The sequence below is a fragment of the Delphinus delphis genome, chromosome 14, assembly GCF_949987515.2.
Source record: "Delphinus delphis chromosome 14, mDelDel1.2, whole genome shotgun sequence".
Taxonomy (NCBI): domain Eukaryota; kingdom Metazoa; phylum Chordata; class Mammalia; order Artiodactyla; family Delphinidae; genus Delphinus; species Delphinus delphis.
In genome coordinates, this window is record NC_082696.1 from 65935241 (window position 1) to 65961596 (window position 26356).

At 40.8% G+C, this 26356-nt stretch overlaps 1 protein-coding gene across 1 annotated transcript in view; it reads left to right on the top strand.

The window, feature by feature from the left end:
- Positions 1 to 26356, top strand: part of BACH2 (BTB domain and CNC homolog 2) — a 353914-nt gene that overhangs the window by 83502 nt on the left and 244056 nt on the right. The window contains exon 2 of the mRNA XM_060030226.1: positions 781 to 893. The gene's annotated coding sequence lies outside the window, so the exon portion shown is untranslated. The remainder of the gene's footprint in view (positions 1 to 780; positions 894 to 26356) is intronic.

Below are 26356 nucleotides of genomic sequence, written 5' to 3' on the forward strand. Positions count from 1 at the left end.
TGAAAGCTTCTAGCTCGTAAGCCCTGACAGTGGTACAATCAGGCTCTAGCAAATGCTGGTCTGTTCCTTTTTTTTTTTGGCCATGCCATGAGGCATGCAAGGTCTTAGGTCCCTGACCAGGGATCGAACCCGTGCCCCCTGCAGTGGAAGCATGGAGACCTAACCATTGGACCACCAGGGAAGTCCCAGCTGGTCTGTTCCTTTATTCCTGTGGGCAGCACGGAAGGCATTTAGGTTTGGCATACATGCTACTCACATGCTAGATCCTTTCCCTTCCTCAGGAGGCCAAAGCCTGCACTAGAAACCCTTACATAACTGACCTCTCTGGCTTACTGGTCACTATATCCTCAGTACTCAGCACCTAGTAAGTACTCAAAAAATAGTTATCGAATGAATGAGTGTTCTTGTCCCTGTGTATCTGCAGTCACTCTGAGCATATAATATCCAGCTTTTCCTCGGACACTGGCGTGCCCAGTGTCTGTGGCCTCAAGACTCTTGATTGGACTCTTCTAGACCTGCACTGTCCAGTACAGTAGCCACTAACCGTTACATGTGGCTATTTACATTGAACTTTAATTAAAATTACATAAAATTTAAAATTCAGCCCTCAGTTGCACTAGCCACATTGCAAGCGCTCAGTAGCCACATGTGGCTAGTGGCTGCCATATTGAATAACACAGCCGTGGAGCCTTGCTATCGTGGCAGAAAGTTCCACTGGACATGGGACTGCTCTGGGCCTTCCTGAACGCCGGCTGATGGATATCCTCTTTGTCTTTGCAGTGCAGCTGTCTGCTGCAGGAAGTGAGGTCTGCGGGACCAAGGTGAATCTTTAAGAGCTGCCTTGCATTGTGACATGTCTGATCCCTTGCTGCAGTCCCTACGGCATGAACAAGGTAAGAGGTACTTTGGAGGCTCATCCTTTGTGTCTTTATGGTACCATGATTTATTACCCTGGGTATGGGATAACTTTCTGTGGCGTGAGGAGGTTGCATGTCCTGCCAGAAGCATTCCAGAGGTTGGCAAGCAGTGTTGACAGGCAGGGTCACAGGGACTGGTGGTGGTGTAGTCTTCCAAAGGTGTCAGCTGTGTTTATCAGAGGCCTCTGAGCAGCTGAAATATTGGTTGTTAGTGTAATGGCCCTGGCATGAATATTGGAAGATTGAGGCTCTGGAGCCAAACTACCTGGGTTTAAATATCAGCTCTTACAGATACTAGCTTTGAGGACCTTGGGAAAGTGGCTTAAGTGTTCTGTGCCTCAGTTTCCCCATCTGTAAAATGTTGATGATAATGGTACCCGCCTCACAGGGTTGTTATAAGGATGAAGTGAATTAATATGTGTACCAGTGTTTAATATAGTCCATGTCTACATTATAAGCATTTGATCAATGTTTGCTGTTGTTCTTTTTGGTGTTGGGGACACTCTTGTCCCTTAGACATTGTTGCCAGAGAGTCCTGGGTGCATCTGCAACATTTCCACTTTATTCCCCGATTGATTCAGCAGGCAGCAGTTGATTACCAGATGGGCACTCTGGGGATAAACGATGAATGGGGCTTAGGTCTTACCTTCAGCAGGTGACAGACGATTTGGGGGCACTGTGGCTAGTGTGAGGCATGTACCAGAAGCTGTGGAAGCACAGAAGGGACACCCAGCTTTGGGGGATCTGGATAGGAGAGTATAGAGGAGGTGACATCTTGAGTTGGATTCTGTACCATACATGATCATTTCTTGGACACAGAAGTAAGGCAGGGCATTCCAGGTAAAGGAAACAACCTATGTAGAGGCACAAAAGCATATGAGAAAGTCTGACGTGTGTAGAGAAGTCCTGGAGCAGGATTTCTCAATCTTGACACTATTGACGTTTGGACCAAGTGATCCTTTGTAGTGAGAGGCTGTCTTCTGTATTGGAAGTGTTTAGTAGCATCCCTCTCCCCCAACCTCAGTTGTGACAACCAAAAATGTCCCCACACATTGGCCAGTGTCCCTCGAGGGGATGAACATGCCCTGGTTGAGAACACCTGCACTGGGAGAAGATGCCAGATGTGAGCCCAGAGAAGGAGGGAAGGGTTGCATTCTGAGAGCCACTGAAGGATTTAAAACAGGGGAGAGACATTTCCAGAGACTGCAGGAAGAGGTAACCGCAGGTTGTGATGGAGTTGGACAGCGCTTTTAGATGATTTGGTCTTAAAAACGGATTATGGAATTCCTAGCCTTTAGAAAGCCCATGTAACTTGTTGAGATTGTTTTACTAACATCCCCTTTCCGGGGGTAATTTTTCTCATGGCCCTTTGTTTGGCCTTCTCACGGGCACGGCTGCTTTACCCCATCAGAAGAAACCAGAAAAAAGTAAGCAATTGTTTTTTGAGAGATTTTCATTTGGCTGAGACAAGCCACAGAAGAGGAAAACTTTGCTGACCTTTTCCCCCCTCTGGCTTCAATACTTACCCTCTTTTAAAAATCTATCTATCTCTCTATATTTTTATTGAAGTATAGTTGCTAGACAATATTATGTAAGTTACAGGTGTACGATATAGTAATTCACAACTTTTAAAGGTTATACTCCATTTATAGTTATTATAAAATATTGGCTGTATTCCCCATCTTGTACAATATATCCTTGTAGCTTATTTTATACCTAATAGTTTGTACCTCTTACTCCCCTCCCCCTCCCCCCTTCCTTCTCCCCACTGGTAACTGCTAGTTTGTTCTCTATATTTGTGAGTCTGCTTCTTTTTTTGTTATATTTATTAGTTGTATTTTTTAGATTCCACATGTAAGTGAAATCATACAGTATTTGTCTTTCTCTGACTTATTTCACTTAGCATAATGCCCTCCAACAGTCTTTGAGGAGTGAGCTTTTGGAATCCTAGTTGGGCAGGTATTGTTCCCCAAAGTCATAATTGGAGGGCAAGGAGGAGAGGAGATCTATCACGGCAGTTACTGCAAATCTTGGCTTCTATCACTGACAGTTTGGTGTAGTGAAAAGCTAAGACAGCTCTTGGGAAATCTCAGATTGGCAGGCTCAGTATGCTGTTTCAGCCCTGCCCGAAGTTTCTCCGGGGCAACGCAAGACCTGATGTCATGGTTTGGCTCTTGACACACAGCTGGGAACCAGACTCCTTAGAAATTTCAAGTGTGTCTCAGTAGGTGTGTCTGTTGCTTGGGAGGTTATGTTCTGCCCGAGTGACCCAGTGAATGCTCTATTTTATGTTATTTTAATTTAAAGTGGTGATTAAGCATGATGTGTAACCTTCATAGGTCAGCATTTTTCTTACGGTTTTCTTGGCATAAGACCAAAAAAAAAAAAAATAGGTCACCCTCTGGGGAGGAAACAGATCTCAGCACAAATAAAACTAGATAGTCATCTCATCAATTAGGATATGTAAGTCAGAACGTTGGAAATATTTTTGTGGGTGTGATTGATTTTCTAAGTAGAAGTGTTCCCAGAAAGCTGGAGACATTTGAATTGTACACTTTCCACTTCCTTGGACATACACGGTAATCACGCTCTTTCCTTCCCAAACTCCACCTAGTTATGGGACACTTTAACCAGGGAGGTGTCCAGATGGGGAGGGGGCTGGAGCATCCTGGGGTCCAGTGTTGTTCCTCTGATGCACCAGGGCAATTCTGACCACAGTTAGGCATTGACAGCTCTCTTTTGGGTCAGTTGGAGACGATACCCTCTAGAAAACATGGGAATGGCCACAGGGCACCAGGAATTGGCAGTTTGTCTAACTATTTTAATGGGATAACCTGTCAGTGAACTGCTGGCAGCCAGGTAGAGCCTTCATTCCTCACATTCTGGAACTTCAGTCTGTGCCTGGATCTGGGAACACACCAAGAAGGGGTGCAGTTCCAGTCCTCAGACAGCCAGCACGCTGTCTGTCTGAGCACAATGCTCATCGTGAACCTGGGGCCCTTTCTGGAGGCTGGTGTACATGGGATATGTCAGGTTGATACCCAACCTGTAGGTTTATACAGAGTGGATACCCTCACGTCTATTCACCTTTTGAATATTGTAAACAGACTTTAGTGGTTGTACATTCTGGGCTTTATGCGCTAGCCTTACACGTTAAAGAAATTGTGGGTGCACAGATTTCCCCAGGGTGCTGTTTCTGCCCGGCCCTATGCAGACTTGAAGACCATCTTTCCAACTTTCACACTCTCCTTGGATCTTTTTCCAAGAGCTGATTTTCCAATCTTTAATATTGATCAAAAACTTTAAAATTAGAATTTAACTTTGAATTTTGTCCAAATTCTTTACCCTTTCTACTTTCTTGGCTATTCTCTTGTTAATAGGTACAAATATTTATTATATATGATATAAATATTGTTAACAAGAAGGATTGGTGTTTCGTATGTATGTGTGTTATCTATATGTTAACATGCTGTAAAGAGAGGGTTTTAGTGTGTTACTTGGAAAATCATAGCCAAATGGGAGGCAAGTTAAACAGGATGGGATTTGGGGGAGGCAAATTGGGCAGAATGGCGTACGTTCAGTACATGCCACTATATACACAAAAGCACACTTACAGGAACAACATTCTGCTCTTGAAAGCAACCTTGGAATTACAATCCTAAACTCTTTCCCTCATGGCCATCGTTCTCATGAAGGCACATCGCATGCTGTTCTCTGCCTTGAATTTGTGAGAACACTCCATCTGATTGAAAAATAATTGATTTTTCCGTTGTTGCACAGAACGCTCTCCACCCTGCCCCCACAGTGAAAGTGAATCTTCTTGAGAACTGTTTCTTCCTTGTCATGTTCAAATAAAGCCAAATCTGATTGTTACTGCTTTGGACACGCGCCATAGCAGCAAATGAAGGAGGGTAGTGTCTTTTATCTCTCTTGGTGGGTGGATGCCGCTGTTTTGCTTACTATATGCCCGACAGAATTTTTTCGCTGAATGTTTTCCAGTCTTCAACACCATATCTTACTGTGCCAGGTTTGAGGCAGTTTTACCTTTACACTCAGATCAAAATCTCTACAGTCGACAGAAGAGTAACACTGAAATTTAGTTTCTGCCTTCATTTAGAGTTTTTCTTCCTTTGCAGCTCTTTAATATGAAGCAGGGAAGTCCAGAACTCACCACCGTTGGTTCTCCCACCTAACACCCAGCAGACACATAACTCAACACTAGGTCCTTCAACACATTTGTCATGTACCCACTGCGTACCATGCACCATGCTTGCAATTCACCGGTGAACAAAACAAAGGTCTTTGCCGTCCAAAGCTTCTGTTCTGGCCAAGACGAGGAGTCGTCTCATCCCAGAGTTTAATATTTAAACATACACCTAATGTTAAAACTTTCTCCATTTGAAACTTTTTCTATTTGAAGAGCAAGTTAACAGAGTTACTGGACACAGGATAGGATTTGGTAGATAGTAAACATGTAAGATCTCTCTCTTCCCCTTTCTAGGACACTCTGGGTGGTTTCACCCAATGACCAATCTATATTTAACGAGTCTCCCCATTTTTTTTTCTGAAGGCAAATGGCCAAGTTCCCCTCCTGGCAGATTTCGGAGAAATACCACACCCTTCGAAAACCAGTGACAGGGAAGAAAATACAGATAAAACTTAAATGATCTCGGAATAAGGAGAGCCTTATTAATTTCTAGTGGCAGAAGTGATAAAGGAAGAAAATGTATTTGTTTAAAACCTAAAGATTTCTTTCCATCAGAAGACATTCTGAACTATCCTGAAAGACAAGAGACTAGCCAGGCAATATTTATAACATATATGACAGAGAGTTAACTTAGCTGATGTATGTAAAATTCTTGAAAATTAGTAAGATAAGAGTGATTCCTCTAATAAAAATGAGCAAAGAACAGAAGGATAAAACCAATAAAGGAAGAAATATGATCAGCAAATAACATATAAGAAAATATCCAATCTCAACAGTTATCAAAGAAAGACAAATTAAAATGATGAGATGGCATTTTCTACAATTGATGAAGATTCATAAAAGTTACTCATCAAAGGTACGAATAGGACTGGCAGGCTCTCTCATTGACGGTTAATGAAAGAACACGTTTCTCAAAGGGACCTAATGTGTATCAAAGCCTCAAATAGACACACACCTATTGACTCAGAAACTCCTATTTCTAGAACTCAGTAAGAATTAACATAGATGTGTATAAAAATGTAGCTGATATTCATCGCATATTGTTGTAATAGTAATTTTTAAAAAATAATAACCATGGTACATCCATATAATAAAAATGACAGGGAGGGATGGAGTAATATTTGATAATATAGAAAGGTGTTCTCAGTAAATTGTGAAGAAGGCAAGTTACATGATAATATGTACAGTTTGATCATTATTTTGTTTTTTAAAAAAGATACATGGCTACCCACAGGAAAAAGATTGCAGGTACACATCAAAGTATTAAGAGCATTATCTTCTTTTTGCTTGTATGTTCTAAATTTTCTTTAGCAATATGCATTCTTTCATACTAAAAATAGTGTTTTGAAATAAGACGTGAAATTATCTTTAAGATATGAACGTCACTGTATTTTTAAAATATACATGATAAAACAGACTGTGAGATATTGCCCAGAATTCTGGCAATGGTTTTCTCAGAGGACAGGTACATGGTATTCATGTTTCTTATTTAAGAAAATATTTTTCTGTGAGAAGAGACACCTGAGAGCTCTTTCCATTCCCCCACCCATCTGGAGAACACACTGAGGAAAGGCCGGATGAGGACAGAGTGAGAAGGTGACCAGGAAGAGAGCTGTCACCAGGAACCAACCCTACTGGACCTTGATCAGGGACTTCCAGCATCCATAACTGTAGAAAATAAATGTCTGTTGTTTAACAAATTTTTCTGTATATTTTCAACTTTCTTATAGTAAGTGTTTGTGTATATGACTGACAGTCAGAAAAAAGCAAGCATTTTAAAATAAATACTATTTTAGCTGTTTCGCATTTGAGGTACAACTGGGTGGAGATATTTAGTGAGTGGATAAAAAAGAGACAGAGCCATTGGTCAAACAGAGATTTGAATTTGGGAGTCATTCTCTTTGACATATTGCCAGGAAAGAGCATTTTAATGTACTGATGTTTTGGAAGCAGTAGTAAGTAGAGAAATGCTCTAGAAAAAGACACTGCCCTTTAATTCAATGGCTCAAATTTTTTTAAATGGCTGTTACATCCTCTTACTCACTACATCCTCTTATTCAAGATATTGCTGATGTGCCCAAGTTTAGACCAGTGGTTTTCAAACTGTGGTTTGGGGACCCCTGGGGGGGTCCGTTCATGGGCCACCTGCAAGATCAAAACTATTTTCATAATAATACTGAGATGTTTTTTGCCCTTTCCACTCTCTCTCAAGTATACAATACAGTTTAGGAGGCTACATGCTATGACGTCATGCTATGATGTCATCCCTCTGACGGCTGTTGGAATGTGTGGTTGTGTCTTCATGTTCCAAAAATGTCTCAGCTTTAATTTTTAATACGGTGAAACATCAATAGAAATAACTGACGTGAACAAAAGCTCTTTAGGGTCTGCAGTAATTTTTAAGCATATCCTCAGATAGGAGTCTAGACTGTGCCTGTGTCCTGTGTTCAGCAGTCGAAGCAGCTGGGCCCTGGGTCCTGAGAAGGAGTGCCCTGGACATTGTAGCACATCTGTGCTGACCTCCCACATCGTTAAGGAAACATTACCCTTATTCCTTATTTTTAAAACTTTATTTTTATAGAATTTGTGTGGCTAAATGAAACATGGTTGGCACAAGGCTGGTGTAGCACCTGGGTTACATGTAAGTCAAATTCTGCTGAATGTGGGGTGTATGGAAATGAGAAAATTAGACCTCCAGTCTCTTCCTTGTGCATCTCACTGGGCAAGTCAGTGAATTTTTAGGATAAAAACGGGAATGCAGTTCCCTTCTAAGAGGTGAGGGAGGGCAAGATTAAGATAATCGTAACCTAGAGGATGGTCAGTTTGGCATGAAATAGGGAGAAGACAAACTTAAAAGAATTAACTGAGTATGTTTATGCTCATTTGTCTTTGAAACGTGTGCATGTATAGAACCTGTGTGTGTGAATGTATGTAAAACACATACCTGCTATTTGAGAATTGCTTCCTGAGTTAACATAGAATTCGTCCTTTATACAGTAGTTGCTACTGCAGGAGCGACATCAGTGCTTCTGTTTCATTCCTTCTGCTTTACCAGGAACGCATTTCAGTGGGTCCTCGAGCGTGGGACTTACCTCTGCATCGCAGAACAGCACACAGTGGGGCAGTGGTCAGTGCCTGCCTCTCTGAGAAGGCATCTTCACGGCCTGGGGTGTAAGTTGAGAATCTGAACCCTTCTGTACAGAGAATTTGGCTTTAGAGGAACGATTCTGGGGAGCCAGGAGACCGGGGGCCCCGCTGCAGGATTCACATGGGCGTGGCAGTGCCTTGACGTGAGGGGCAGGACTCCGTAGCCTCACTTACCAGCTCCGCATCATGTCGGAAAAGATGAAGGAGAATCCGAACAGGTTGGGGGGGGGGGGAAATTAAGGCTTCTAAACAGAAAGGCTGGACTTTTGGTTTAAGACCATCATGGCCCAGAGCAGGAGAAGGAATATGTTTGACATGACTGTAATCTAATTTGAAGTCTGAGAGGCCGAGCTGTGAATCATGATAAGCTCTTTGAAATATGGCTGCAGCTACTGACCGTAAAACAGTTTTCACGTGGCAGAAAGGATGCTCGGTCCCACTTGGTTGTTTTTAGTGGCACTTCACACACGTTGTGATTGTCAGTGTGGGAATCTTGGTCATCCTTATTTCTTGAGGGTTTAAAGAGGCGTACCTAGGATTTTCTTGATTAAAACAAGTTTTCCTTTTTAAATTTTTTTAAATTTTTAACTGACAAACTGCCCTACCAGCCTTCATGTTGAGCTGTAATTAAATGCTGACGGAACTGGCACGGTCTCGTTCTGCAGCACCACGTTGAACTAAGCCCACACCAGCTCACAGCATCATTAGACAGGTCCTTTGGACACATGATGTGGGCGGTGACCTCTTTCTTTGATGCTGGTAGTGGCTGGGTCCCCTTGTAACAAAGAGGCCAGTGGATCCTGGCCTTGTGCATCAGGCAGAGGAATGCGCTGACAGCCTTCTTAAGTCCTCAGCTGTGCCCCTTTCCTCTCAATTAGTCAGTCTTCATGGAGACAATTAAGTTACATCCTATTGAGTTAATCGGTGATTGGAAACATGACTAGTTGCTCAGTTAATCTGTGGCTTGTCCATCTTTAGAATATTAACAGTCCACTCAATTTGCCTGATTTTGTGAACATATCACCTCCACTGGTGCAGTTGCTGTGTATGAGGGGAAATTCATAATAGAGAGATGCCTATCAGTCCCAGCTTATTAATTTGAGTACGTAATGCTTTGAGTTGCCTTTTTTCCCTCTCTTTTTGTGATATTGAGGCCTTATAACATGGAGCTGTTTTGCTGGCATTTTTTCCTGCTTCTTGTTATCTTTTATCTCTGTAAAACTAAGCCCAGCATTATTGTTTTCTATAAGATGTTTGCAGAGAATGTTGTGCTTTTGAATATATGTACATCCTTGGCTTTATGTTTTAAAAACCTCCTACTGTTCAATAAAATTAATAAACGTACTAGAGGAGAGATGCCTATTTAGAGCATGTAAAACTACATAATTTGCAGGAATCCCTCAGTAAATGCTCAGAAGACATGTATTTCTCGTCTCTCATAAATGACAATGTTTAGGCTTAAATGAAAACACTGAGATTTGATCAGTCACAGTTTATATGTTCTTCTGGTTTATTTGGTTTTCTTTTTTTTTTTTATGGAATAATTCCATAACGTTTTACCACCCTCAGACTTTAAGAAAGGGATATTATCTTGAGAGGCTAGTCTCAATTAGATATAAATATGAGCAACCATTAAGATAGCCAGCTCTAGCCACAGAGGTAAGGCGTCATAGTGATCAAGGAGCTCCTGTTAATTAGAACAGTAGGAAAACTGCAACAAGTTATCGGGGAAAAAAAACAACAATTAAAACGATGGCTGAAATTAGCAATATCTGCATCTCTTGTTATTTCTTAAATCCAACCCACAAACAATTTGTTGTGACAGCTCTAGGCTGGGATTACGGCATTTTGCAGGAGGTCTGATTATAGCTAAAAATAGACACGTGTATTGAAGATCCGAAGAAGAATATTAAACAATTGAAATTTTGTGAAAGACTGATGCTGTTTCATTGTAGTAATGTCCCCAAAGGCACATTAGTAATGCTGCTAAATACAGACTTTAATAGACTTTAATAATGTGTACTTCAGAGGCCTGATACACAAAGGAATAATGTATAAAACATTCATTATGGAAAATTGCAACCTTTTTTATTTAATAAGAAATCTGTTGAAACAAAACCGTTGCACTGCCTATGGCATTGTGTTCCTGAGGCTAGCAGGCTGAAGAGTAATTGCTACCTTCTCTTACATTTTTTTCACCTATTCTAATTAAGTTACAATCATATTTACTTATTTGTTGCATGAATGAAAATGAGGATTAGAAAAAGAGGACTTGGCATTGGATGGCCCCTTGTTCACGTGTGGTCCAGCCTCTCACTACCTGTGTAATCTTGGGCAGGTACCTTAATATCAAACTCCACTTCTTCATTTGCAAACTGGGGGTTGTTCTGCTTACGTTACAAGGTCAAGGTAGGAGATGTGAAATGTTGGCAGGGTGAAGGCTCCACGGAATAGGCACTCAATAAATGCTTCCTATCATGATTACTTTCTACATCTGTTTCTCTTTGTATTGCTTATTTCTGTGGGTGACTGGTAGGGGGAGGGGGGAGCAGCTAGGGGGTCGAGAGTAGGAAAAGGCAATAAAAAAGAAGCCTCCGTAAGCAGCTCTGTCGCCAAGCCTTGCATTGGATTTCAATTTGATTTTAATGTGCTGCTGCTGAGAGCCATGTTGCTGAAGAAGAGAGAAGAGTAAGAAGCAGATGCTATTGGAAGAACAGTGGGGCATTTATCTCTTTTAATGAGATAACATCATTAGAGTGACAAAGTGCAGCGAATCGATACAAAATGGACTGGTGCTATCTTCCCAAAGTGCACCGATGGTTACCCTTCACAGCCTTAGAATCTGCTGAATCACGAATTCTGTCTTATCTGTTATTAGAGCCACTGACTTTGATATCACAGAATAGATCCACACCTTCGGGATCTGCCCAGGAGCAGGACAACAGACTAATTGGATAAATGAGAAAAATCCGAGGTGATTTATAGCTGCCCTGTAATCAAGGAACCTCAGAGGAAGGCGGTTGGGCTTTTTTTCCCTTTGACTTCTTTAAATGGCTGCGCCCCCTAGCCTACTCTTCTCGCTCTCATTCTGCTTCTTGGTGTAGTGTCAGGAACACTAATCATGTCAGGCTGTGACACTGACAGCCCTGACATTCACAGCAAAGAGACAAGAAGGAGAGAGAGACCTTGGAGGGGGAAGGTGTGGAAAAGCAACGGGGGAAGGGTTTTTTCTTGCACATAAAATCCATCGCTGCAACATCACCAACGTTCTGGATAGATTATATCCAAGGAAAACTAAGGAAGGAGCAAGATGAATTCTAATGGAGATAAAATTGGCCAGGGGAGATGTTTTGCTACTATTTTTTCCCCTCTTCTTTTAGATTTCAGTATGTAGTCTATATTAGAGAGTGACTGAGGCTATGATTTCTTCTCACCAAGAAAAAAAAGGCATTGAAAAAATTTCCCTCTTATCAGTTAGGAGTTTGGGATTAACGAATACACACTACCATATATAAAATAGGTAAACAGCAAGGACCTAGTGTGTAGCACAGGGAAGTATACTTAATATCTTGTAATAACCCATAATGGAAAAGAATCTGGAAAAGGAACATATATATGTATATATGTGTGTGTGTGTGTGTGTGTGTATAACTGAATCACTTTGCTGTACACTTGAAACTAATACAACATTGTAAATTAACTATACTTCAATACAATTTTTAAAATAAAATTAAAAATACTTTCTCTCTTCCACTATCCCAGTTTTCCTCTTTGAAACAAAGCAAAGTTGAGCACGAATCTCAGCAGGAAGTGTGTGCTCTCTAAGATTTTTCATTTTATTGCCAGATTCCCGTCGTTTAATCTGAACAATGACCGCCTCAGGAAAGGAGTCATTGGTGAGGGATGTTTTCTGACCGTGACAGAGCTGACCAGGGGACTCTTTATTCAATGTCATCCTCTCGCCACCTTACCCTTAGCCTCCCCAGCACCTGCCCGCTGAGGAAATGATGGTGCACCTGGCAGTTCGAAGCAGGCTGCCTGTGGCCAGTTCTTCCAAACACCTTTGAGGATTCTCTCTCCCTCGAGCACTTTCTGCATTTGGAATCCTTGTGGCAAGTGGTCTCTGGTCTCCATCTCGGATCAGGCAGGACCTGGAGACCTGCGGCTGCATCTCACACATCTGTCTGGAATCCAGATGCTATGATCTAAACTGAGCTCTGAGCTCAGGCTGAACCATCCTAGCTTTTCTATACACAGGAGAACCCAGATGCCAGCTCAGCATTTGAGGTATTTTGAATTACAGCTCTGTGTCTTAACACAGATATCTGTCCTTTTACTATTTCATCATGCAAGGAAAAAAAGTAAACAAAAAATGGTGTATTGATTCCATGTTAGTTATCCTACCACAAAGGAAGTACATTTTTGGGGTCTATATTTGAGGGCAGAAGGTTTTACATGGTGACATCTCTTCAGATTAATTAAATACAATATGAATTGAGAACTTTGGAAAGAACTGAGACCTCATTTTGCGATATTCTTGTCTTTAGTACCCAAGTAAAATTTTACACACTTGGGCCACTTGGGAGAAATGCTCCTCTGAATTTGCAAAATAATTGTTTTAAGTGAATTATAGCATAATTTAAACTATGTTTAGCAACATTTACATTGTGGCTTATTTAAAGTTTCTTGAGGAAATTGTTCTTCTACTGGCAGAGGAGAGTACATTTGTACCCTGGGGAGGATTTGGGGGAATTACCCCCGAATATCTTCCTGTAAATTCAGATTTTCTTTGAAGTTCCTTTTTATCCTAAACATTTACATGGATGTTACATTGTTCTCTGTGATGTGCCTGTGGGTTTTTTTTTTTTAATGTAAAAGAACTTTAAAAATTACTTGCCAGTTCAATTACTTCATTAAGTCTTATATTAGGTCATTTAGCTGTTAATAACAAATAAGCCCTCAATATTCAGTGGTTTGACACAATGAAAGTTGCCTTTCTTGCTGAATTTTGATCCAGTGTAAGTATTTCTGATAGGTGAAGTGCTTTTATTAAGCAGTTATTCAGGAATCCTGCACTCAGCCTCCTGCCGTATTCTGGCCTTACCGTCTGTATTAGGTTTCTAGGCCGCTGTAACAAAGTGCCGCAACCTGGATGCCTTATATAACAGAAAGGCGTCTCGCAGTTCTGGAGGCTAGAAATCCAAGATCAAAGTGTCAGCAGTGTTGGTGTCTTCTGAGGCTGTGAGGGAGGGATCTGTGCCAGGGCTCTCTTCTTGGCTTGTCAGTGGCCGTCTTCTCCCTGTGACTCTTCACAGCATCTTCCCTCTATTCCTGTCTGTGTCCAAATTTCCCCTTTTTATAAGGACACCAGTCATACTGGGTTCAGGCCCACCCTCTTTCAGTGTGACCTCATCTTAACTAATCACATCTGTAATTATCCTATTTCTAAATAAGGTCATTTTCTGAGAGGTGGGGGGGGGGGGTTAGGATTTCAACATGTGACTTTCCCGGGGGAGGAGACAGTTCAACCCATAATCCCATCTTTAAGGCTTATGATGATTGCATCTAGCTGGTGGAAGGGGAAGAGAGCATGAAGAAGGAACACTCCTTAATCCCCATAGCCCTGAAAGGAGTCCACATTTTCTCTTCATATTCCAGTGGTAAGAACTAGTTACATGGTTCTTCTGCCTGAGTGTAACGGACCTAGGAAATGTAGTCCCTGGATGAGTAGTGACTGTGCTAGGTGGCTCCCAGCAGGCATGTGCACAAGAGCTACCCATCTTTCTAGGAAAAAGTGTCACGTGTATGCTGTACTTCCACTGCTCTTGAGAGCGTGCTCGTCAGAGGGCACTGAAAGAGATCCTATCAGAGTTTGAGAATCCCATTCTAGCATGCTTTCCAATGAACACTCCAAGTATTTATATGTAAATGAGGTTGCTTACTATTTTGTTTTGTTAAGAATCTAATATATTCTCAAGGGAATTTTATTTACACTATTAATGGGCACTTTTTCCTCTTACGAAACTAGTGAAATCCCAAATAATGAGGTTTTACTCTTTGCCAGAAGTATAACGTGGTTAGAATGGTTTCCTACAGTACAGTAACTTTTTTTTGTTACATGTTCTATTATTACTGAAAAATGATATGCATCCAAGAGGGGAACAGGGTATTGTGAGTGCAGGGGACAATTATATAACCTGCTGTGCTTATCTCAAATGGCTAGACTTTAGTATTTAATTATAAAAGTCTTGTCTCTCCTATCAGGGTAGTCATTATTTCGAAAGTTGAACGTGGGTTTTATAAGTGACTAAGTAATTGCTTTGTATGTTCCTTTGCAATTACGGTAAGAAGTCATGAATTCTCTACATTTAGAACTGCTAAAAATTATTTAGATTTGCCTGTTGAATAGGTTTATCTAAAAAAGGACTTGGGAAGAAATTTCCATTGTGAATTTTTGGCTTCTCAAAGGAATTTGTAAGAAATTTTCCATGAAAAGGGTAGTGATAGTAATTTGAAAAGGATTAAGTAGGTACAGTCTGAGAACTTGGTAGGTAGTGTGGAAACACATGAATACTGAACCGTAATATTTAAGATTTTAGTCGTGAAGTCCCATGTCAAGAAACGATTCTCTTTCTGTTTTATTGTTCTGTGATTTTAAAACACGGACGTTATCTAATGATTTAAAACCCATCAGTGCTACTATAGATTTCCCTTTGGTCAAAAAACCTGACAGTGGTATTTCAGGCAAGATAGTCATTTAAACAGTAACCTTTAAATTTTTAGTGGTTTTAGCTTTAATATGTCAAAATAAACTAACACAAATATTTGAATCATTTTAAAAATGAACTAAGTCCTCATTCATTTAGATGTTATGAATTCAGATTTTGGAGTAGGGTCTAGGATGAAGTTTATCCTTTGTAGACATTTGATAAATAATTATTATTTTAACTGTTAAACCAATATTACCTGTCCAGATATAGAAGATCCAGTATTTGAATTTGGATTTTATTGATTTCAAAACCCATGCACATTTTCATCCTGTCACATTGCCTGATAGGAGAATATTTGTTGGATTGAATTCAAAATACGTTACGTGGATTTGCTAGGCTAAGAGTAAATGCAACATCCCATGATGAATGTTTTAGTTCTTGAAAGAACAAGCCCTTTGCAAATGAACAAACTAATGTAGTGGCTGGAAATTAGTTTCATCTCATCATGAAAGCAAGTCTGTAGAACTTTTACTTGCTAACACTTTAGTAGACTACCACTTCCTAAATAAAGGAGCAGCCTCTGATGCAGAAAATTTCTTAAACATCCATTATGTGACGAACTTAGAGTTCTTTAGAACTCATGTTAGTTTCCTTAAAACTGGTTTCTGATTCAAACTCTCACACTTGCCCCCCTTTTGAATGTGCTTGGGTTATGCAGGCTATATTGATTGGTTGAGACCAACACAGAAAAGGCAACCTTGAACCATAGGTGGGCCTGGCCTGAGGGCAAGATAAAGAAAACCTATCTATTTTCTAGTGAAAAGCTCAGCTAGAACCCTAAGATAAAAGAAAGGTGTATTCCTCTAAAAGCATTTCACCTTTTCACCTTTTCCAGCAACATGATAAGCCTGACTTCTGTGAAAAGGATGATTTAAGAGTTTTGAGGGGTGATTACATCATTTTCAGTTTTATTCCATTTACTCCATTCGTGGCCTCTGCTATGTGACTGTGGCCAAGTCACATCCTCTGTTTGAAACTTGGGGTCTCCACGTAAAAGATGAAGCCATGGGAGTAGATTAGGAACTGTTAGCCTGGTGTCTTAGCTGAGGTTGGCTTCAGGGGCTGTCTGTAAAATGCTAGGAATTGAGTCCAGTATGTGGTGTGCATATGCATTTTTCTGGAGAGAATGGTCCATAGGTTATGACATCAGATTCTCCAAAGCTTCAGCACACAAAGAAATCAATAGGCCAGATGATCGTAGAAGTCTGTAGAGACTCTAGCTTTCTAGTTTTCTGTAAATTATACTAAGCACAGGCTATCGTGGGCAGGGTAGATGAGAAAATTAATGCATTCTATCTCCTTTCTGCAGTGTGACCTGGAAGGGAAATTTGGAGTGTTTTTATTGTAGACAACTGCTTCTCTCTTCTCTAGGATGAGTGTTCTGTGTGCAGTAAATGTTCAGTAAATGTTTGTGGAGGATGACAAAATTCTGTTATTAGCAGAAGAGCAGAAGTAGTCTCTCAGTTTGAAGTGAGTCACTTTTTGGTGATCAATGAACATTTTTTTCAGGCCTGAGAATTTCTTGTAGTTATCTGCAATGGGTGTTTAAAGAATCATTTGAAATAGCACTTAACTTATTTAGACTCTCAGACACTTGGAGAGTTAGTGCCTAAAGGATGTTCAGAGTTAGGAGATCGATTCCCAGCAGTGAGGAAGCAGAGGCCCAGAGGTGCGGTGACGTACAGCAGTGCTCCAGCTTCATTTCTCTGGCTGGTGCACCTACAGTATGGTAAGCATGTTGTCCTGACAGAGAGCCTTCTCGTACATGTCGTGGCTCAGCAGATCAGCGAGCCTGAAGCAAGAGCCCTATTGCTCAGCAGATAAACAGATGAGAGAATCAGGAGAGCACTCTGGCACCTCCCTTCTTTGGGTAAGGAGGAAAAAGAATTAAGCGGCATCCCCTGGCCTGCTGTGCAGTTTGAATCTAATGGAAGTCCGCTCTTGAATATGACTCATGCAGTTCACTGTATTAAAACAACATACTGTTCTCCAGAAAATCCGATTAAAACAAAGTTTGATTAAAACAAACAAACAAAAACACCATCTCTTGACTGCTTGGATATGCCTTTCAAAAAAATCGGGGGTGTTTACTTACGTTATTACTTCTTTCCAAAAATTGTATTTCTTTTTTATCCTGTTGGTGGATTTTAAAAATTGGCTATTGACTCCTTAATATAAATGTCTACATGTGTGTTTTACAACCATTTACTCTCTCAGCTTTTGTTTAAAATGTAAGCATCTTGGCTGTTTTCCTTGGGAACTTTGTAAAAAGAGAATAATCATAGTAGGCCACAGTTATATTATTTGTCTTCAAAGTTGCTATGAACAGTCACTATTAGGATTTACTCTCCAGGTCAAGTCCACAATTCAAAGTCAAGAGCAGGCCAAATGTTCAGAGCTAGACTTTGGAAACTGATTTCATTTTATTTATTTTTTAATGCTAAAGACATACTCAGAGGGCCTCCTTTTGTTGCATTAGTTTTTCATTTTTTAGGACCACCAGTCCTTATTATAGCTATATAACATGAAACTTTCATGATTGTAATCACTTTTCAGAGTTGTTTGAGCTGGATTGGTAGTATGAAGTAACCATACACATTTTTCAGTAGGAACAGAAAAAGTAGTATAAAATATTATTACCTGTATTCTTTGACTTAGTTTCCTAGGATAGGTTTTTATAAATCATCGGTGTCTCTTTTAGTCATGAATGAGTAGACAGTATGGCACGTGGTTTTGTACCATGTGTATTTATGTATTTTTGATAGATATAAATAAATTAGCGCCCAGGTACCAAATAATGAACACCCTCAAAATTTGAATTTCAAGGAACAGTGGCAGAAAATATCATCACTTGAAACTGAAACTTTCAGACATCAACAGAAAAATGGCTGAGATTAGCTATGTGTGAAATTCCCAGAAGGTAATCCACACTCAGACAGACCCATGGTTTTTCTACCCATTTTTTGATATCCCATCAACAAAAATCAAAATAAATGTAGATACTTAAACAAGTGAACAAACAGCGTTGCTTGGGGTGGAATAATCTGATATCTGGTGCCTTCTGAGGTGACACAGTATGAAGGACACAACACCTGGAAGGTATTATTGCCAAAAAAGTATAATCAAGCCTCTAGACCTCATTCCAGTTTAAAGGAAGTACAGGGGGATTGAGAAGGAAGTTAAATACCACTGCAGGAAAAGAAGGAAATCAATTTTGTGGAAAATTATAAATGATAACTGTTCTTGACTCCTCCAAAAGTCAATGTCATTTTTTTGGAAAAAAAAAAAGGTGGAACTGGGACTTCCCCTGGTGGTCCAGTGGTTAAGACTCCACGCTTCCACTGCAGGGGCATGGGTTTGATCCCCGGTGGGGGAACTAAGATCCCTCAAGCCACTCGGTTAAGCCAAATACATAAATAAAGGTTAAATTTTAAATTTTAAAAAAAGAAGGTGAAACTATTCTAGATTAAAAGAAACTAAAGAGGGCTTCCCTGGCTGCACAGTGGTTGAGAGTCCGCCTGCCGATGCTGGGGACACGGGTTCGTGCCCGGGTCCGGGAAGATCCTACATGCCGCGGAGCGGCTGGGCCCGTGAGCCATGGCCGCTGAGCCTGCGCGTCCGGAGCCTGTGCTCCACAACGGGAGAGGCCACAACAGTGAGAGGCCCGCGTACCGCAAAAAAAAAAAAAAAAGAAACTAAAGAACCATAAAGCCAAAAACAGAAAACAAAAAAATGTAGATAATGTTAATTGAGTAATTAACATTAATGTTTAATGTTAATTAAACAACATGTTAGAAATTATAGCGTGTTCACATCAAAAGCAAACAGCCGGCTGCTGGTCCCTGTGTCAGCCACCAATAGGAGTTGGGGAGCTTGAAAATTGTAGAAATGTCCCTGAATATTATAGATCAGTTGGCAGTTATATGTTGCCAGTATATTTCAAGTCCAAAGGCTTAAAAACACCAACCCAGGATGACTTGGGTCTCTTGCCAGCACCTTTTGAACTTAATATTATTTCCCAACAGGGAGACCTTTGGCTTCAGCATTGGAGACTGGCCTCTGCTGTCAGCTCTGCTGCTCCATCTGTGTGACCTCAGCTGAGGCCCTTAGCCTCTCCAGGCCACAGCATCCTCAGCTCCAACATGTACACAAAAGATACTTCAGAACATTGTTGTGAGGGTAAAATGAGACCACTCGTGTGAAAGGGCCTAGGACAGAACTTGACCCATGGTAGTAGGTTTTCAGTGAAAGTTGCAATTTAAAAAATAGTAATCATCTGGTAATAGTATTATGCTCTTCTGGGAAATTTATTTCTCAGTGTAAGTCGATAAGTAAAAACTCCAAGTTATCTGTCCGTCTAGCTTTTAGGACTTTGGGTGGAACCAGTCATCTCTATGTGAGATACAAACGATTTCTCTTTCGTGCAAAGCTGAGTCCTCAGTGGGCCTGGCCTCCTGGTCACCCATGAGTTGATGGGAGTTAACCACCCCCCCAGAAAAGGCCTCCTCCGCTTCACTCCTGCAAAATGGATGTTAGTCCATGTCAGAGCTTTGTAGATTGGGTTGAAAAGCTAAGTTTTGTTTCTGTTTTTTTAACAGGACCAGAGAGCTAAATACATGCATGTACTGTAGCAAATGATAGAGATGTGAATCCCACTCACAGTATATTTTTTAGATGCTGTTAACTGGGTTTATTTTTACTTTGACAGATACTTCCGTTTAGGGGGTGCTTTCCACAGTCAGAGTCTATTGTGCAATCGAAAATTCGGTAAATTTTGCCTCTAGATTTCCTCCAGATCTCTCAGGTGACCACACCCAAGCCTCAGCATGGCCATGTTTTCAATTAGAGACTTGAGTTATTACTTTAGAAAATGATCTTAGTTTCCCTCAAGAGGTTTTTGCTGGCTGAGTTTGTCATCTTTTTTTATAAGGACATCGTCCTTAATATAGGGGAGGACCAACCATGTATATGCAACAGACTTAAATTAAAAGTGGCGTAACTGTGTCTGTCTATTACTTTTGATCTCACACTTCATTAGCTCCCTAAAGCCAACATGTCCTTAATGGTTACACGTTTGTACCCTGGGTGTCATCCAACCTGGGTTCAAATCCCAGCTCTGCCACAGAAGAGCCTTGAGACCTTGGGCAATCTCCCTAACCTCTTTCTAAACCTATCATCTCTAAAATACTGATGGCAACACCTACCTCCCTGGGCTCCTTTGAGGATTATGTTAGGTCATGCCCATATACACTTAAGGCTCATTTGTCTGGTGAGCACTTGGTAAATGTTAGCCCTTGTGATGGCTGTAGGGGAGGGGCAGTGACAGGGTTCTCAAAAGTGACTTCTCTGTTTCAATTTAATAAACTCTTGGGATTTCATATTTGCCTGCCTGTCTACTTCATGGTAACCTTGAAAGGAACTGACTTATTTGGGCCAAGTTTGATACACTGTATTTTAAATTTCTAGTACGAATACCAGCTCCAAATACTGACAGTCATTTGTATCATCTTGCAGCTATTGCACTAAAAAAATAAAAAGCTACTGTTTATAGACACCAAGGTACATCTGGAGGGTGACTTCAAATGTTACAGTAACCTTGCTGATATTCAGGGGAATCACTGAGAAGCGCTTTGAGAAGGTCTAGAAAACACTGTGAATGGAAGCTGCTCTCTTGGTTTCAGCTCCAGAGTTATGTGAGTGGTTTGACTTAAGGCTGTTTGGGTTTGGTTTTGTTTCTTAAGTGGAAAAACTCTTTTGTGTCTCTCTTTTATATTAATTCCAGAGGCTGAGTCAGTGGTGAGTCCAGCAGTTGAATTAATATGGAAATCATACTCTAAACTAATCCTTAGGATTACATCCATTATGTAACACTGAAGTGGGCTAGAACAGAGAAAATTATAGTACTGTCTCTCTCTTCACTTGAAATATGGTAGAGGGCCAGTCTTCTCTGTGAAAGTACATGCTGCGTAAAAAAGTGGTTTTTAATAGGGGTTTTAAAAGAGGAGAAAGGATGTATGTTCTTATTCTGTGTCCCTGTCCAGGCATCAGTAACACTGAGGAATTTTCCAAGCTAGCTCCCAGAGTGAACAAGAACCAGGTGCATTTGCATAATCATCATAAAAATTATGTTCTATCTGCATTGTTAACTGAGCCAAACATTGCACAGAATTAGACACAGCCTTTGCTCTCTAGGAGTTGAAATGTAAGACGGAAGATACCAATGTGTGTAGATATTAAGACAAATTTATGTTCACATTTTATAAGCCTTATGGATGCTTCTATTTTGTGCTTTTACAGACTTCCTCAACCCAGGTAACCCATGCATGGGTATCGTGTTATGTTGGTTCACCCATAGGATAATGGTTTTCTTAAATTAGAGAACTTGTGTTTTTCTTGACTACAAAACTAATGCGGGTTCATTTTAGAAAACCGGGAAAATAAAATATAAAGAAATCAACAAAATAACATGTAATTCCATCACCAGGAGAAAACTATCCAGTGTTATAGCATAGTGACATTTTTAATGTATCTTTTGAAATGTATCTATATATTTTACAAAATTGAGATCCAGATATGCAGTTTTGCTTTGTGCTGTTTTCACTTGACATATCTTTGCATGTTTTTGTATTAAGTATTTTTTAAAACTTACTTTTAGTTTTGTTATAAATATTAGGATAATGTAAAAGTTAAGAATCCAGCTTCTGGTCCTCTGAAACAGTCATTTAATGGATAAAAAGTCAAAGGATCATTCTAATTGTTCAACGAGCCCATCCAGACCTGTTTCCGAAACAGAGCTATTGTTCACCTAAAGTGGAAACTCAGCGGGCTCTGCATGTTTCCTCAGGCTGGGTTGCTGTTCCATGTCTATCTTTCCTCACTGACTTATCAGCCTCCATGCACACATGCACATTTGTTTATAGCAGCCTTCCTGATATGCAGCCACGGCGTGGGGTTTGGAAAACTGCCCAGTTACATACCATTCATACCGGCTGACGTTCAGCTTCTGGTAGCAAATTGGGGACTGTGAACTCCTTCCATCCCTGGAGAGCTCAACATAAAGTGCCGCTGACCACAGAGCGAACACAGTCACGAACTCTCTGAGTGTTTATAGTCAGGCACGCCAACGAAAAGAGGCGTCTTGGCCAAAGCATTGTGACAGGATTGGGGTCACTTGTAAAAATCATCAACTCTCTGTGTGCCACCCCCTTAGCTGTACCATAAACAACTGCTTGTATTCATACTCCTTCAAGCTTAAGATGATGTTTCTTGAAGCCCCTTGGAAGCAGGTGGAGTCTGAAGGGGTTTGCAAGGAGTGACAGAAACCAGTCCCCACCTCCTGCAGGATGGATGTGCCCCCTGGAATGGGGCTCACCCCTTGTGTTAGGAAGCATTGCCTCGTCAGCCCTGAAGGCATCCCTTTCTGAAAACTCCCTCTGGTCCTCCCACTTTCCCCCAGGAACCTGCTCTTCTCCATGCCCTGCCTGTTTCTTGTGGAGAATCAGAATAGAAAGCCTCGAGGGGCTAAGTGGTAGGGAGGGAATGCAAAGGGCAGATGAAGGGAAGTTATGCAAAGTGGAAAGATCGCGCTATGTTGGATGAGATTCAGAATCTTTCCATTAGCTCCGCGAACACTTACCTTTTATTTTCTCCAAAAAAGATTTGTTGCTCCTTTACATCAAACAACCTTCCTTATATGCAGGACCCTAAAGAGGAAATATTCACAGTAACAGCATACCAGGAAGGGGGAGCCTTGATAAAGAAAAGATGTTAAAGGGACATTCATTCTGTTTACAAATATCTCCAATGAGCATGTTTCAGTGGTTAATCAGAGCTTTCTTGCTTGGCACTTTCTAAAATGATATCATTATCTTGCTTGCTATTTCAGCAGTTCCAGGAATACCTTGCCTGTGGGTCAGGGTACTTGGTTTCCTATAAACAACTCATAAAAGTCTTTTATAATTTCAGAAAGACAGGCAAAAAAAGAAGAAATAGCTACACGAGTTATGCAGACAACAATTAAACTGGCAAGATTTCTCTCTTAACACAGATGCTGAGAGAAGGCATCCTCTGCTACCTCTCAGGGTTAAATGTGGTTTATTTGTTTCCCCTCAAACCTTGCTGAATTTAGTCTCTTAGTAGACTGAGGCACCTTTGGAACTCCCATGGGAGACCCGGAGGTACATGCTTAATTGCTTCATGGATGATGTGAGGTCTTGGAATGAAATCTAGCTGTCACTCATTAACTAGCTTGGCTTATTAAACCTTGACAGCTAACAGAACTCAGCCAAACATTCTTGATTATAGGCAGCTCAAGAGCCCTGGGAGTTGGTCCGGTTGAATTGTACAGCAGAGTGAGTTACCATAGTACATCCGTTTCATCTGTTTGAACTTATCCTTCTGAAATGTCAGGATGACAGAAGACGATTTGCCAAATACTTTCCTGCTTTCACTGATGGCAATAGGAACAAATAAGTGACCATTTTCTTAATTGGGATACTCTTCACTATTATTGACTAGAATTATGAGTTTTTGTTCAAACTTTTTGGCTTGCTTAAATCTATTTATGGTAGACAATAAGGGATACGCATGTTATCAAGTACATTGGAATTTAACAGATCTTGCTTCTCGCAGCAGGGACCTACAGTCGGTCAGCATTTTCAGGCATGGACATGTAAAGAAGACACAAACTCAACAAAGGATGTTCTACCGCAAAATCAGTGTCAACATAAACATACATCAGGTTGATTGATTTGCTGTTTGCTCCATACCACAGATCAGATAATGTCTCTGAAAGTAAATACGTTCAAAGTGTTATACAACATTAGCCATTCTTATTTCTCTGAATAATCTCGCCCTGAGGAGGTAAAGGTAGGTCTGAATTAGTGAAGAGCATTCTGTATGTGAATACATACACGTGCATACACACACTCCATGCTCTGGGTGTGATTTCACATCTAAAGCCAACATTTGGAAGGGTAGTAGCTTGCCCTGCTGTTGCTGAGTTGGGAAGAGGCAAAAATGAAGCTACACCTGTTTGAGTTGTATCATGTTTCCTGGTAAAGATTTAGTTAGAGATTATTTAAAGCCAAGGAATTCTTAGCCCCGTTTGTAGAAGATGGAATGTTGATTTGCCTGCCTAATGGACCCAATTACTAATTCACCTTGTGAATTCATAAGGTCACAGTCCCATGAAACTGATATTTTGTTGAAGACCTGTGATGTGCCGAGCACCACGCTGGCTCCCGGGACAAGGTGAGGGTGAGAAGTGGTACAGAGATAAATAAGGCATCACCATCCCAGGCGTCCCCTGGGACGGTCAGCACCTAAACCCATCATCAAAGGCAAGGTGAGAACTGCCAGGAGATGCCTGCCCTAAGCGGTGTGGGCATGCAGAGGGCGAAGCAGTTCTGCCCGGAAGAGGCAGGAAAACCTTGATGGAGAAGATGACATTTGAGCTGCATCTTAAAGAATGCAGAGGAGTCTCCCAGGCAGAGAAAAAGAGGAAGGGGATTCCAGATAGAGGGCACAGTATGTGACAAGCCTGGAGGAAGGAAGAGAATTGCTTATTTAGAGATTGCCAAGATGTTTCCACTTCTAGTTTACTTGGTGGGTGGGGGGGAAGGTGTCTTTGATTCAGAGATGAACCGATCAATAAGAATTTCATTGCAGTGGTGATTAAAATTATATGTCTACGAAACAGAGGGCTGCTATCAGCGTCAACCAAAAGGCTGAGCTCTGGCTACACCATCAACCGGGCTGTACTGTTCCAGCCTGAAATGAGAGATTCGAAGGACAATTGGTAGTTTTTATTTTTTTTTGTTTTTTTTGCTTTTTTGCGGTACGCGGGCCCCTCACTGCCGTGACCTCTCCCGTTGCAGAGCACAGGCTCCGGACGTGCAGGCCCAGCGGCCATGGCTCACGGGCCCAGCCGCTCCGCGGCACGCGGGACCCTCCCGGACCGGGGTACGAACCTGCGTCCCCTGCATCGGCAGGCAGACTCTCAACCACCGCGCCACCAGGGAAGCCTGCACACACACTTTTTAGACGACCCCTTTTTTAAAATTTTCCTATTTGCACCAGATCACTCACTTCCTTATTCCCTCTTTACCACTTTTAACTGCCCAAGTAGTCTTTCCTATTTCTCTGTGTTAATATAATCAGTTACATAAATGCACAATCATACAAACACACACATACACACACACACACACACACACACACCAGCACACAAGTTGGAGTGAGGGGTGAGGGTTGTCATTTTGTTTTACAGAAGTAAAAACATATTATATGGAGTATGCTCAAAGAATTAGTACAGCTTTAAGTTAATAACTTCAGGGTTATAATTGCTATACACTTACAAAAGAAACATTTGAACATTTAATTATTTGCATTTATTTTACTTTGTGAATTTTGAATGAAAAATTTTGCTTTCAATTTTTTGTGTGCAGTGGTTTCTGTTACATTGAATTTTAATAAGAAACAGTATTTTAAAATATTAAAAGATGAATCTTTCATGTTTTTGTAAGTATGTAGCATTTATACTTACGAAATTATTAAAGTTTGAAAGTACTACATGACTTTTGAGACTCCTCATTACATTTTTTTACATCCTGCTTTTCTGAAAAAGCCATGTTGAAATCTCTTCTTTCAACTGATAAAGCTCTATTTCACTCTTTTTAGTGGCTGCATATTATGCTATAGTATAATTATAATTTATTCCACCATTACTCTACTGATGGACATTTATCTTGGTCCTGCCCACCCCCCCTTTTGGCTGCTATCAACATTGTAGTCATAAACATCTCGGTACATAACCTTGCAAAGAAGTATTGGTATTTCTATGGCATTGCTTCCCAGGAATGGGACTGCAGCGTTGAAGAGTAGATGTACATCTGACCCTTGAACAACGTGACTTTGAACTGTGTGGGTCCACTTATACTCAGTTTTTTTTCAGTTGTAAATACTGCAATATTACATAACCTGCAGTTGGTTGAATCCACGGATGGGGAACCACGGATCTGAAGGAACCGCACATACAGAGGACCGACTATAAGTTATTTTTGGGTTTTCAGCTGCATGAAGGGTTGGTACCCCTACCCCCAAGTTGTTCAAGGGTCCACTGTAATTTTAATTTTAATGGATATTGCTGTGAATGGCTCTAGTAGATTAATGAGAATGCCTTCAGTTTTAGAGTATTTGAAAAGAACATTCATACACATTATCTTTGACCTTCACAGTAACCTTTGAAGTAGGCAAATACTATTATTCCCATTTTACTGATGAAAAAATGGAGGCACAGAGAAGCTAAGTGGTTT